This window comes from Notolepis coatsorum, assembly GCF_963971535.1.
Source record: "Notolepis coatsorum genome assembly, chromosome: 9".
Lineage (NCBI taxonomy): Eukaryota > Metazoa > Chordata > Actinopteri > Aulopiformes > Paralepididae > Notolepis > Notolepis coatsorum.
In genome coordinates, this window is record NC_140173.1 from 142,231,211 (window position 1) to 142,244,348 (window position 13,138).

Sequence of the window (13,138 nt, forward strand, 5' to 3'; positions counted from 1 at the left end):
CCCTTCTTACAGTCTGCATTTCTGCATAGGAATGTCTCTCTGCAGTATGCAGTTCCGTCATGGCATCCGAGACATTTCCTGCATGCTCCCAGCTTCTTCAAGGCAGCCGTCTTCTCCGAAAGCTTCAGTCCCTTGAACTTCCGGCAAAAGAACAGTTTGTGGTTATGTCCACTGTCGCCACAGACAACACATACGTCAAGCTCTAGTCTCTTTGTGTTCTTTGTCGAGGCAAACTTTCTTTCATTCTTTTTGTCCGGGCGATCTGGCTTGTCAGTCTTCTCCACAATTCTTAGTTGATCAAGCCTCTCCAGTACGTCTTCCTGGTTCTTCAAATATTTCAAGAGCATGTCAAAATGGTTCTCTGCTGTGACATTGCTGCTGGGATCTACCATGAACATCAACCAGTCTCTCTTGATAAAGTCAGGTAACTTGCTTTCAATTGATTTGATCACAAGTGCGTTGTTCATGGCCCCAGAGTTGCCCAATTCAGTGAGATCTGACAGAGCCTTCTCCACAGTTTGTATAAGGTCGATGACCTTTCTTGGCTGGTTTCCTTTTACATATGGTATCCAGTCGAGCTCTTCAAGGATTTCCACAGTGATGCTTGATTTATTTCCATGCCTGTTCTCTAAGACTCTGAAAATGTCTCTGGCTGTAGTGTAGGTAGAAAGTCTGAGTTCTTTGGAGATTTTCTCCTCCACGCTGTCCAAGAGCTGGATCTTTTTAACTTCAGGGGATCCGGATGGCTCTCCCTGCCTTTGCAGGCTTTCCCAATCTTTTCTCCATCTGTGATATTCTCTCTTATTTCCAGAGAAGGTAGGTAGGGTGGTTGGCTTTATCCTCACCAACGGTGTCGTCGGATGGTGTGGTGCAACTCCTGTGCCTTGCTCAGCATTCCTCAGGCTGCGTGCAGATGTAAACTGAGGTTTCCTCATCTTCAGCATCTTTAGCTTCTTGAGCCTCGCATTCAGTTCATCTCTGGATTCGTCAGGTATCCATTTCTCCCACGTGGACATTATAGAGATGGCCTTGTCTCCCATCTCGTCTGAGAGCGTTAGGTGCTGTTCATAGCACTCTAAGGATTCAGTCCTCACTGGCACAGTTCCTGCTGCTTCACTTACTTTCTCAGCTCCATCAATAGCTGTTTCCAGCTCATGTTTTCCATATTTGGACCACAGGATCAGCTGCACAATGTCTTTGATCTCTCCCATCTTTGTTTCGGCTTCTTTTGAAGTATGTTTGAGGTCGTCCTCTTCCTTCTCGTCAAGCCCTTCATCCTCAGGTTTTACTTCAGCCTCCAGCCCAAACCTGAATTCATCATTTGCCTCAAGCACGGCTCTATAACAGAGTGAGAGTGTGCTGAACTCATCCATCAGCTCGGATCGCAGCATGGTGTCTGCTCCTCTGGCAATGTGGTTGGCTTGTTTGGTGAAGCGGCGTTTTGCTGTGGTCCTCTCCTTCTTTAGTTCTTTGACCTCCGCCATATCTTCAGCCATCTTTCCCTTCCGTGTCAGCAGTATTGGGTCGAAGCAGTTTTATCCTCGTCCTCCACTGCTAGCACGTGGTTTTCAACTGTAAAGTCAACTCTTGCTTTCCACTCCAAAGGACATAAGGAAACAACTCCAAGTTCCAACTCCAAGTCAATTTTTATTTTCAACTTCTCAACAGTTTTAGTTGCAGTTGATTCTTGACTGGTTGGTTCTTCATATAGGTTGAAAACCTTCGAAAACAAAGAAAAAGGTTTTAACAATGCAATAAACATAAACAATAAACAACAATAACCATCTTTTCAAACCAATAAGTTCTTTTTAAACATGGTTGATTTTAAACATTAAATATATATTTTAAATAATCAAACGTCTTTTAACGATAGTGTTTACACAATGAATGCCAAAATGTAAAGTATTAAATTACCTTATAAAGTCGACATTTTAACACAGTCTTAAATTAACTCGACGTTTTAACCCAATTATTAAAGTAATTTTCAATGAATCATTTCTGAATTGTAACCTTTAATAAATGATTCAAGTTAGTAAACATTTGATTCAAGTCAAGTAAACATTTGGTATTTTAAATTGAATAAGTGAAGAAATATAGCTAAACTTTAAGCTTGTAGATCAGCTCTGATTGAACAAGGCATTTTAAACCTTTAAACATGAGTTGTCGACCTTTTTAGTAGTCTTTCAAATTCTTAAATCATTTTAACATTTCTAACTTGGTCTTAACTTGTAAAGATACTTTTAAACATAAATGAAAACCAACTCTCAAGCAAGTGAATGTGTAGACTGAAACAGTTGGAGCTACTAAACACACAATTGAATTAGCCTGATTTTAACCACATTTAAGCAGAAGTATAAATAAACAGTAGAATAAGTAGAACATAACCGACCATTGGCGTCTTTGGGGGTAGAGCTCCTTGGGTCGACCTTCAGCTTGCTTTGTTTGTTTGTTCTGTGAGTGTCTCCACCACCTTCAGCTTGCTTTGTTTGCTTGTTCTGTGAGTGTCTCCACCACCAGCCTTTAACAGCTGTTCAATCAGCCAACGGCAGCCATCTTGCAGCTGATGCACTCTGGGAGATGTAGTTGGTAGTTGTCTGAGGTGTCTTGACATGCTCCACTCATGAGTTTTAACTCAACATACATTACTCCCATATATATACACATAAGGACACCGTCCGTAACCGATAGTTCGAATGACACTTCAGCACCAAGGGGCTGTCCACCAAAGTTATTATACAGTACCTTCAAAGCGCTACTGCCTATGGATAAAACAAGGTATAATAAGGATGTTTTAGGTGGTGGTAGTTTCTCTGTTAGGACATTATAGCTGAAATATATAGCCTATCTATAGTCGGTCTGATATATATTAGAGAAATAGTAAAGTAATATTCTCCAAACAATCTGCATCAGGTGCAGACCTTTTCTGTCTGGCGTCTATTAACTAAATTTATAATGCAATTAGGCTTTTAACTGAAGTCGGGCGCAACACTAGACATGTTTAGCAAAACATTAAATATCTTTGGGACAGTTTGTGATAAGGAAAGGACTCGCCTTATTTAGTTTCGGAATCGGGATATTGTGATCAACATTGTATCTCTCTGGCGAGAAATAAGCGGACAACGAAAAAGACGTCACTCGCCACTTAAAGAAATCAGAAGCGTGTATTTGACAACCTCAAAAACGTTTCGAAACACGCTTTATATTAACTTAATAGATAAACAAAAAACGAAAAATCTACTTATGTCAACGAAAATGTCCAGTAGGCCTAACTAAATAACAGATATACATCTCTGTTACATGTATACTCATACACAATTACACATGTTGCACCATCTATCTACACCCTCACACAACTCTGTTGCTTTTTCGGGAGTAGCGGGGAACATAGGACCTTTTTTTAGTCGTGACGTGTACGTTTGAGAACACTACCGTAATGACAGAGAAATGAAGCAAGCTGACATGGTCGGCCCTCACACAACTCGGTCGCTTTTTCGGGAGCGGGGAATATAGACCCCGGGGAACATAGGACCCTTTTTATCGCGAGCGGGGAATATAGAACCCGGGGAACATAGGACCCGGGGAACATAGACATGCTCCCCTTTCAGCTAGCTAAACAGCAACAGGATTGAGCTAGTGTTAAACGTGTTAAAGTCCCCATGAAATCAAAATAGATGTTTGTCATTTGCTGGAAAAGGGAAAAAAAGGTTGATGAGTCATCAAGCGCATGGGGGCGTATACTAATTTTGCGTCCAAGGAAATCCTTTCTAGAATGACGTTTACAGCACATTGTAACTATGCTAGCACTCTGCCTCTTTTTTATTGAATGTTAGTTTGCTAGCTAATGTTACTAATGTTACGTAATGTTGCTAACCTATGTTGCTAATATTAGCTTGCTAGCTAATGGGTCGACCGTAATGCACATTCAGCACTATTGGCTACTATAAATGCCAATCAACGGCTGATCACACCACCGCCAATGGATACTAGTAGATAAAGAAGAGCTCACAGAACACAAATACATTAAATGGCAGTTGCAAGAAAAGTGGCAAAAAGAAAAATGATCAAATAAAGTATTTTTTTTAAATATAATAATCTTAAAGGTGCTATAGATAACATTCAGCCACTAGATGTCACACTAGAACACAAGCATGTAATTTATCCAATCAGGTTCATTCCACGTGGGGAAATGGGAAGTAGGGTGGGGATACATGCCTGCAATTTTGGACCCTTTTCTTTTTTTAAACCATACATTTTTTTTTTTTTAAATGCACATTTCTAAAAGCTCTGTTGTTATTATTATTATTATTATTATTATTATTATTATTATTATTATTATTATTATTATTATTATTATTATTATTATTATTATTATTATTATTATTATTATTATTATTATTATTATTATTATTATCATTATTATTATTATTATTATTATTATTATTATTATTATTATTATTATTATTATTATTATTATTATTATTATTATTATTATTATTATTATTATTATTATTATTATTATTATTATAAGAAAATAAGTTATTTATAGCACCTTTACATTGTTGCTTTGAAATTCTAAATCCCCTGCCTTATCAGAGAGAGACATCTATGTTAGAAGACCTGATTCAAGGTAAAGAGCCTGTGTGAACAGACAGGGATGATCTTTGAACGTTGTAATGAATGAATGAATGAATGAAAAGTTTATTTTTGAACATGTACTTCCATATTTCTCAAAACAAATCACGGTATCTTGTTCCGTCAAACCAAACAATCATAACAACAAATTAAAAAACATTTAAAAAAAAAAACATATAAAAAAAAAAAGGGAATTATAAACAAAAGGTCAAGAGCAATGTGTTTGGTTAGCAGACATGTCCAAAAAAGGAGTAGAGGGAAGCTAAGCTTATTGATCCCTACCCCCTTACATTTATGTTTGTTATTCCATTAATTTGACTAGATATAACATAATTTAGTATATTACAATATAGAATATACTTTTACTTATATTAAAAAAAACTTTTTTTTAAATAAACTCATACATTTTCTCAAGAGGGGGTGGGGTGAAGCTGGAATCCCTTGTTTGGCCGGACAAACGATGACACTTGAGATACTCTAGACCAGAGCATCTTTGGTTACGTTCATGCTTTTTGAACTGGCGTCCTGACACCAGCTTTGCTGGGAAGGAAACGGATTTAGAAGCGTTTCAAATGTTAAACAAGTATGCGTGGCAGTGGCGCTTGCACCTGAGTGGCTTTTGACAGAGCTCTGCGACACAGGGACACAGTTTATTGAAGAGCGTGGTAACCTGTTACAAGCCAGGAGCAGATGGAGAGTCACGATGAAGGCTCTCTCCTGTGTGTGGGGGTGTGTGCAGTCTTCTGCTGAACCCGTCTCACTGTGGAAAGAGAGGAGAGAGGTTAATTACACGGACCAGCTGCACCTGCTGCGCTAATTACCCCTCTCCCACTGCTGTTCTAGTGAGTCTGCCCTGACCTTCTCCTCTGGGCAGTGGGCGCCAGAGCCACTATATGATTCAAAACCCATGACTTCAACCTAAAATATGACAGCTCAAATCAGATTTTTTTATTTTATTTTTTTTTATCAACTTTTTCTCCCATTTTCTATTTTTCTCCCGTCCCCAATTTCGTATCGTCCAATTCCACCCTCCCCTGTCTCGAACGGCTGCAATGTGGACGAAGCCTTGCATCACGTGTCCCCTCCGGTACTCGAGGAGGCAGCCGTCGCATCTTTTCACCTGCACAGCGCGATCTCTCAGTGGCGGGGGTCTGCGTTTGGAGGGACACGCCGCCCTCGTCGCTTCCCGATTCTGCTGCGCAGGCGCATCAACCGACCTGTAGGAGTCGCTGTCCACAACGTCCGATCCCCACCCACCAGCTTCCCACGCCCTAATACTGCCAATTGTGTTAGTATGAACGACCAGCCAAGCTGATAGCAATGCGGAGAGAGCTGGGCTCGAACCCAGCGTCTCCAGCATTGGTGGCGAGCGCCTTGCCCACTACACCACCTAGCCGCCTATTTTGCACATCTTAGATAGAAATGTTAACCATGGTACTGGTCAGGTACCTGAAGCTCTGGCTGTGTTTGTGTTGTTGTTGTTGTTGTTGTTGTTGTTGTTGTTTTTCCTTTGTTTATGTATTGGCCTGTGTGTTGTTTTGTTGATTGCAACCATGGTGAAGCCAAAGACAAATACAAATATCTATCCATCTGTCTCTCTGGTGATACGAGCGGGATTGTTTTTCTGCAGTCTGAATGGGATTGGTAAAATAATACACACAGCAGCTAGAAACTATACCCCAGAGGTTTTGGGAGAAATACATATTTTCTCCAATAAACGTTTTGGTTATGTTTTCGATGTATTTACACACTGGAAGTGGCTCTCTGACACAGGGACACAGGCGGAGAAGGTATAAACAGCAGACCAGTTTATTTAAGAAGTGACAAGATGGTAGAAGCAGAGCAGTTGGAAACTTGTCATGACAGAAACTTTCGTTAGTGTGTGTGTGTGTGGGGGGGGGGGGGGGGGGGGGGGGCGGAGATTTAACCTGTGTCCATTGATTATATCAATGTACAACAGTGTGCAGCCACGCCTGCTCCCAGGTTTAATTAGCCTGACCCAGCTAATTAAATATGTACATAGTGCTGGTCCTGCACTTCAGCTGTCATAAGAACCCTCCCTCTTGAAACCAGCCATTCAGATTCCACCCACCAGCCACAATCGCCGTTGTTAATAATGAGCATGTATGTGTGAAGAGATCTTGGAAAAATGCATGTGTACAAAAGGGCGGCTCACCACCAATTCTTCTAATTGAACCTAAAATGTGTTTCTGACAACAGACCTGACCTGTAGGTGTCGCTGTCCACAACGCCAGATTACCACCCACGACTTCCCTCCCGCTAACTCAGCCAAACGAGTTAGTATGACGATCCGCCCAAGCCGCAGGCAATGCTGACTCCGGGAGTCGAGACCGCAGCCTCTTGCATTGGTGACGAGCGCAATCTCCGCTACGCCACCCGACCACCTTCTGACAACATTTCTAATGGTAGGTTTGATATGGTGTTGTTGAGGTATAGAGGCTGCTAGAATGAGAACAGGACTGAAACAGAGAGGTATAGAAGCTGCTAGAATGAGAACAGGACTGAAACAGAGAGGTATAGAGGCTGCTAGAATGAGAACAGGACTGAAACAGAGAGGTATAGAGGCTGCTAGAATGAGAACAGGACTGAAACAGAGGGGTATAGAGGCTGCTAGAATGAGACCAGGACTGAAACAGAGAGGTATAGAGGCTGCTAGAATGAGAACAGGACTGAAACAGAGAGGTATAGAGGCTGCTAGAAAGCATAATCTGATACAATTTACAGTAAGGTGTAATGAGGTATGGGTTGTAGTGCAAATTCTTTGCCAATAAATATAAAGTGTGTTTAGGTGTTCTAAAGTGGGTAAAGTGGGTGCTGCAGTGAGTTGTTTGTTTAAAGTGAGCGTGTGTGTGCTGTGAGTGCATTTGATGGTTGTTGCATAGTGTTATTGTTCGTTGAGCATCCTGATGGCCTGGGGATAGAAGCTTCCTCTGAGTCTCTCTGTGCTTGCCATGAGACTCCGGCATCGCTTGCCTGACCGCAGCAGTTCAAAGAGGCAGTTGTTTGGGTGGCTGGAGTCTTTGATTATTCTCTTTAGCCTTACCCATGCACCGCTTGTTGTAAATGTCTTGGAGAGTGGGAAGCGCCCCTCCAATTGTGCGTTCGGCTACAACGGAGTTCGGTCATGTGACATGTGACATGTGCGCCCAATAGCGTGACGAGCTGTGTCTTTGCCCATTTCCGCGTCGAACAGCCTGCAAAGCACCTGGCGTTCTATCGCCTAACCCTAACCCTAACCTAAACTTAACCGTCGGAATCAGGGCAGGCGTTCTATCGCCATGCTCTAAGACAAACTCTAACCTTAACCGACTTCGAACGAGCGCCTAAGCCTAACCAGTGTAGAAACTTGCGGTCCCACGATTGGGCGTACGCGTCACATGACCAGAAATGACACTGGCCAATCAGATTCGCAAATCGCCGAACTCCGTTGTAGAAAAATAACAGGCAACCAGGCAGGTGCCCAAGTCAGAAGAACATGTGTGTGCCCAGCCCCGACGCCCAGACCCTTCCCTGTCTATTGGTCGCACAGAACCACAGATATACACACACTGTGTAGTCGGGGTTATGGAGGTGTGAACGCTGGCTCTCCTCTGGAAGCATCTGCAAGTTCCAATTGGTATTTCCAGGAAATGTGCTTCTTTTGTTGCCCGTCCCCTTTTATGTCAGATAGTGCAAAGTTTAGTTTTATGTCATCTTGACTATTGCTCTGCGATGTGGTCATCTGCTGCCAGTGGTGACCTCAGGAAGCTCCAGGTGGTCCAGAACAGGGCAGCACGGTTGGTACTGCATGGGCTGCTCACTAAGGTCTAATGTGAGCCGTATGCATGCCCGCCTCTCTTGGCTTAACGTTGAAAATAGATTGTCTTTTAATATACTTGTGCTGTTCAAGTTGGTCATGAGCAGTAAGACTCCTGTTTTTATACATAATCAGATTGTTTTTAGTAATACTGTGCACGAGCATTACACTAGAGGTTCCAGTAGTGGGCAGCTTGAATTGCCAGGTCCTAGAACCAGCGCTCTGGGGAGATCTTTTATTTTTAGAGCATTAACTCTGTGGAATGGCCTGCCTCGGAACCTCTGCTGCATTTACAGTAGATTCACTTTTAAAAAGAATCTTAAATTGTTTTTAAATTGTTTTTAACACTGTAAAGTGGTTTTTTGTTTTTGTTTTACACTAATGTAATTTTAGCTATTAATTGTTACAGTAGGTTCATTATGCATTGTGTGTACTGACTTTTAATAATTTAGTTTTTTTGCAATGGTGATTGTTTTTGTGTTTTTTTGTGCGTGGACCCCAGGAAGACTAGCTGGTTGCTATCGCACCAGCTAATGGGGATCCCTAATAAAATCAAATCAAATCAAGTCACGGGTACCCAGAAACCCCTCCTCTGTGCCCCTACACCAAAGTGGTAACACGTATCTTTGTAGAAGTATGTCTTGGCCTTTACCCCCTATACCTACCCTGGGCTCACGGTGACCCAGAGTCTCTGTGTCTCTGCTCATAACCGTTGAAATGGCACCAACCACAGGGACATTTTCTTTACCATTAGAGTCTCTATATTATAGACTATGGTAGAGCATTTTAGGAGAGATTCCTAAAATGTTCTGTGTTATCCCACTCTGGATCCTTATTTTCATTCCGTAACCGCACCACATCTGTCATTATTTGCCTATTTGAGTCCTGATTTTGAGATTGTGGTCCTCGTCATCTCGATCCGGGCTCATTCTTCGAGCCAAAGAATGGCACAGGCTGTGTGTTTCCAACAACGGCATGATTGTTCTCTTTTTCCCACGATGACAAAATGCTTTCAAATGTTCTGGCGTGTTGGAACTATTTTCTGGGAGGAGGCGCTGTCCAACACAGCAGTGCTGAATGCTGTAGACTGGGCCACGAATGAGACCTGGGGCTGTCAGACATCACCACAATACCGCTCGTCACACCAGAGAGAACAAGATGGCACTGGTGGTTGAGGTGAAGTTCTTTGCTGCCATCATGTGTACTGTAGCTCTTCCTGCATAACGTTAGCTAGCACTACGTTATGTAAACAAAACGTCTCTTAGAAAACGACTGCATTGTCCAGAAATCAAAGCAGAGAGGGCAAATGTAACAAGCAGTCAGTTATCTCAACTCCTTGCAGTCTTTGACTAAGTCGGTGAGAGCGATATAATTCCCCGTTGCAAAGCTTCAGAATGTAAATCCATGTTCCATGAGTTAGCAAGTAGTCCTTGAGTTAACCTCTTAAGCCCGAGCCCTATTTTCTGAAAATCCGCCTAAAAATACATACCTAAGTAAATGGAAGATTGCTCCACTTCTACAAGGTCCATCTGCATGTATCTAGGGACATCTATGGACCTCAGGGAATGTATTCCCAGTGTCAGAAATATCAAGCCTAGTAATGTGTCTATTACTAGGCTTGTTTAAATTGTGATGAAACAAAGGAGAATATGAATTATGATTTTTCTTTGCATCTTTGACAGTGAATAACACCATGCTAAAAATGACCAGACATGAAAAACTGCCAGTGATCTCGTTCAGTACCTTCTTGCGATCACGTGTACAAAAAAATCGAAGGAAATTAATAAAGGAAAGATGATTAAAAGGCTCTAGGCTGTTGTTTTATACATACAGTATGTTGATCTCTACTTGACCCTCAAAGTGCACCAGATTGATGCATTTAAAATTCTAAATGTTCAACATTTTCGCCGGACCACGCCTAGGGATGTTCGATATTGCCCTTTTTACCGATATCCGATATACCGATATTGTCCAACTCTTAATTTCTGATACCGATATCAAACTAAAAACACATTATGCATACTTTTCGCAATAAATAAAATTATTATTATTAATTAAGTATTTGTTCTTACTTGCTTACCGATACCGATAATTTTTTGATATTACATTTTAATGCCAATATCGGACATCCAAATGTGCCCCCCCGCCCAATATGAAATTCGGATGGGAGAAAAAAGTAGATAAAAAAAGGTTATAGGGTACAATGTGTAAATACAGGTGAAACAAACTTTACCTCATAGCCTACTCAGCCTCATATGTGGACAACAGACCCAATCACTTGCGCACATAGGCCTGCTGTACGCACGCACGCACGCACACACACACACACACACACACACACACACACACACACACACACACACACTCACACACAGCAATTTGGGGTACATTACCCTCCCAGCAGCACCGAAGTCCTAAATCTGCATAATGCCAAACCGAGCCCAACACAAGCAGATCATTGGTCACACAGCGAGCGGGTGGGTGTATTATTGATTAACGTAGACTAATGACAGACTGTTGTGTACAGATGGCCCGTTCACGCTGATAGTCAAACGCATGTCTTCAGTCTCATCAAGATTAGAATAGAATAGACTTTTAATTGTCATTGCACACAAGTATACAACGAAATTTCAGGGGAGCTCCCACAGACCGTAGTACAATATACATACATGATGTAACACATAACACTGTTACATATAACAGAATATTTTAAATAATAAAGTGCATGATGAGCGGTAACATAGTGGTTATCAAGTCCGGGTAAAGTGCACGGCGCACGTGAGGGGACAGTCAATGAGCGTTTAACAGTCTGACTGCTTGGGGGGAAAAAGCTGTTCATAAATCTTGAACTCTTGGCATGTATGGACCGGTATCTCCTCCCTGAGGGAAGGAGCTGAAAGAGGTGATGTGGTGCTGGGTGAGACTGGTCCTTGATGATACACTTGGAGCGGTGGAGGCAGCGGGAGGTGAAGACGGAGGTGATGTGCCCAGTGTGGCATTTGCAGATGTGCCCGGTATGTTCCAACCAGTGTGTGGAGTAGGGCTGGGCGATATGGAAAAAAATCATATCGCGATAACGATATGATAATGTTATCATATTTCTCTATATCGATAATTATCGAAATTGTTATAAGTATAATTTTTTTTTTTTTCTTTTTTTTTTAAACAACATGCATGTTTATTTTGCAGCAATTCTTTGTCATTGCCGCCATCTTTAGTGTTACATCCCCTCACACTCCAGTTCTCAGGCTGTAGCTGGTTTAAAAGCTAAAGTAAACCGGCTTCTTTGCTGGCTGTGGCTCCAGGGGAGTTGAACAGTTCTGGCTCTGCTAGTTTATTTTCAATCTTTTGGCGCTTTTTTGGTGGACAAACCACCGCACATGTGCACCATGACTCGTGACTGGAGTCTAGCTCTGCTAGCACACATAGCCTACTGTGTACAGACGGTCTCAAACTGTATTTTAAATTAGAAAGCATACAAAATAAATGAGAGAAAAATAAATCTCAATTTGGTCAGTATTGTCATTTGGACAAGCAAAGCCATTACTTTAAGTTGCAGGCAAGAAAGACAAGTCTGTCCACTGTCTCTGGTTTTAAAACTGCCCTGTTGCAGGTCACAAAAAAAAATAAAAAAATCGATATTCGATATCGATTATTAAAATATATCGCGATATTTATCGTTATCGTTATATCGCCCAGCCCTAGTGTGGAGGCGCGTATCCGGGAACAAGAATGCAGCAAAGTCGTACATTTATATTGAATGTGTGCTTCTCAGTGTTTTAGCCTGTATACAATTATTATTAAGTGGTCATAATCTGTGAAATTTCTCAATAATGCTTTGAAACTGTAGATTTTTTAAAATATCAAGTCAAGATGATCTGCTGGCCAGTTTGCTCTGCTGTCTGTATGAGGATGAGATATGAAACGCTGTTTGCTCGTCATCCAAATATTTTACATAAATTAACAGTTTATGAGTAATACACACGTTTTGGACTGATTGTGAACAATTGATGTTTTGAACAATTTAACAAAATCATGTTTTTTTTGCAACTTATTTCACTCTGTACTGAATACCATTGACATTGAATACCATACTGTAGGTCCCACCCCTCACCTAAACCACAAGCAGTATTTCCTAGTGAGTCCTATTGCAAAGTTTACAGATGTGAACAAATTGTTGGGGGGGAGGCAACGCAATCTTTCGAAACTTAAAAACATGTTGTTTTGTGTCTATAATTTGCACATTTTGATAGAATTGCAATAGAAAATAAACAAAAAATTAAATACAATTAACAAAAAAAAGGGCACTTTAGGGTGCGGCTGGGTAGCGCAGTGGACTAAGCGCTCGCCTACCACCGCAGAGACTCTGGGATCTAATCCAGCTGTCAGCGGTACCTCCGGCTTGGTCGGTCGTCCCTATTAACACAATTGGCAGTGTTAGCGGGGTGGGAAGCCGGTGTGGTATGTGTCCTGATCGTTGTAAACTGCGACTCCTACTGGTCGGTCGGGGCGCCTGTTCAGCAGGGAAGGGATCGGGGGGAAATAGCATGAACCTCTGCGCGCATTACGTTCCCCCAGTGAAACTCCTCGCTGTCAGGTAAAAAGAAGCGGCTATGGTGACTCCACATGTATCGGAGGAGGATTATGTGGTAGTTCTACACCCTCCCTAAGGCCGACAGTGGGGCAATG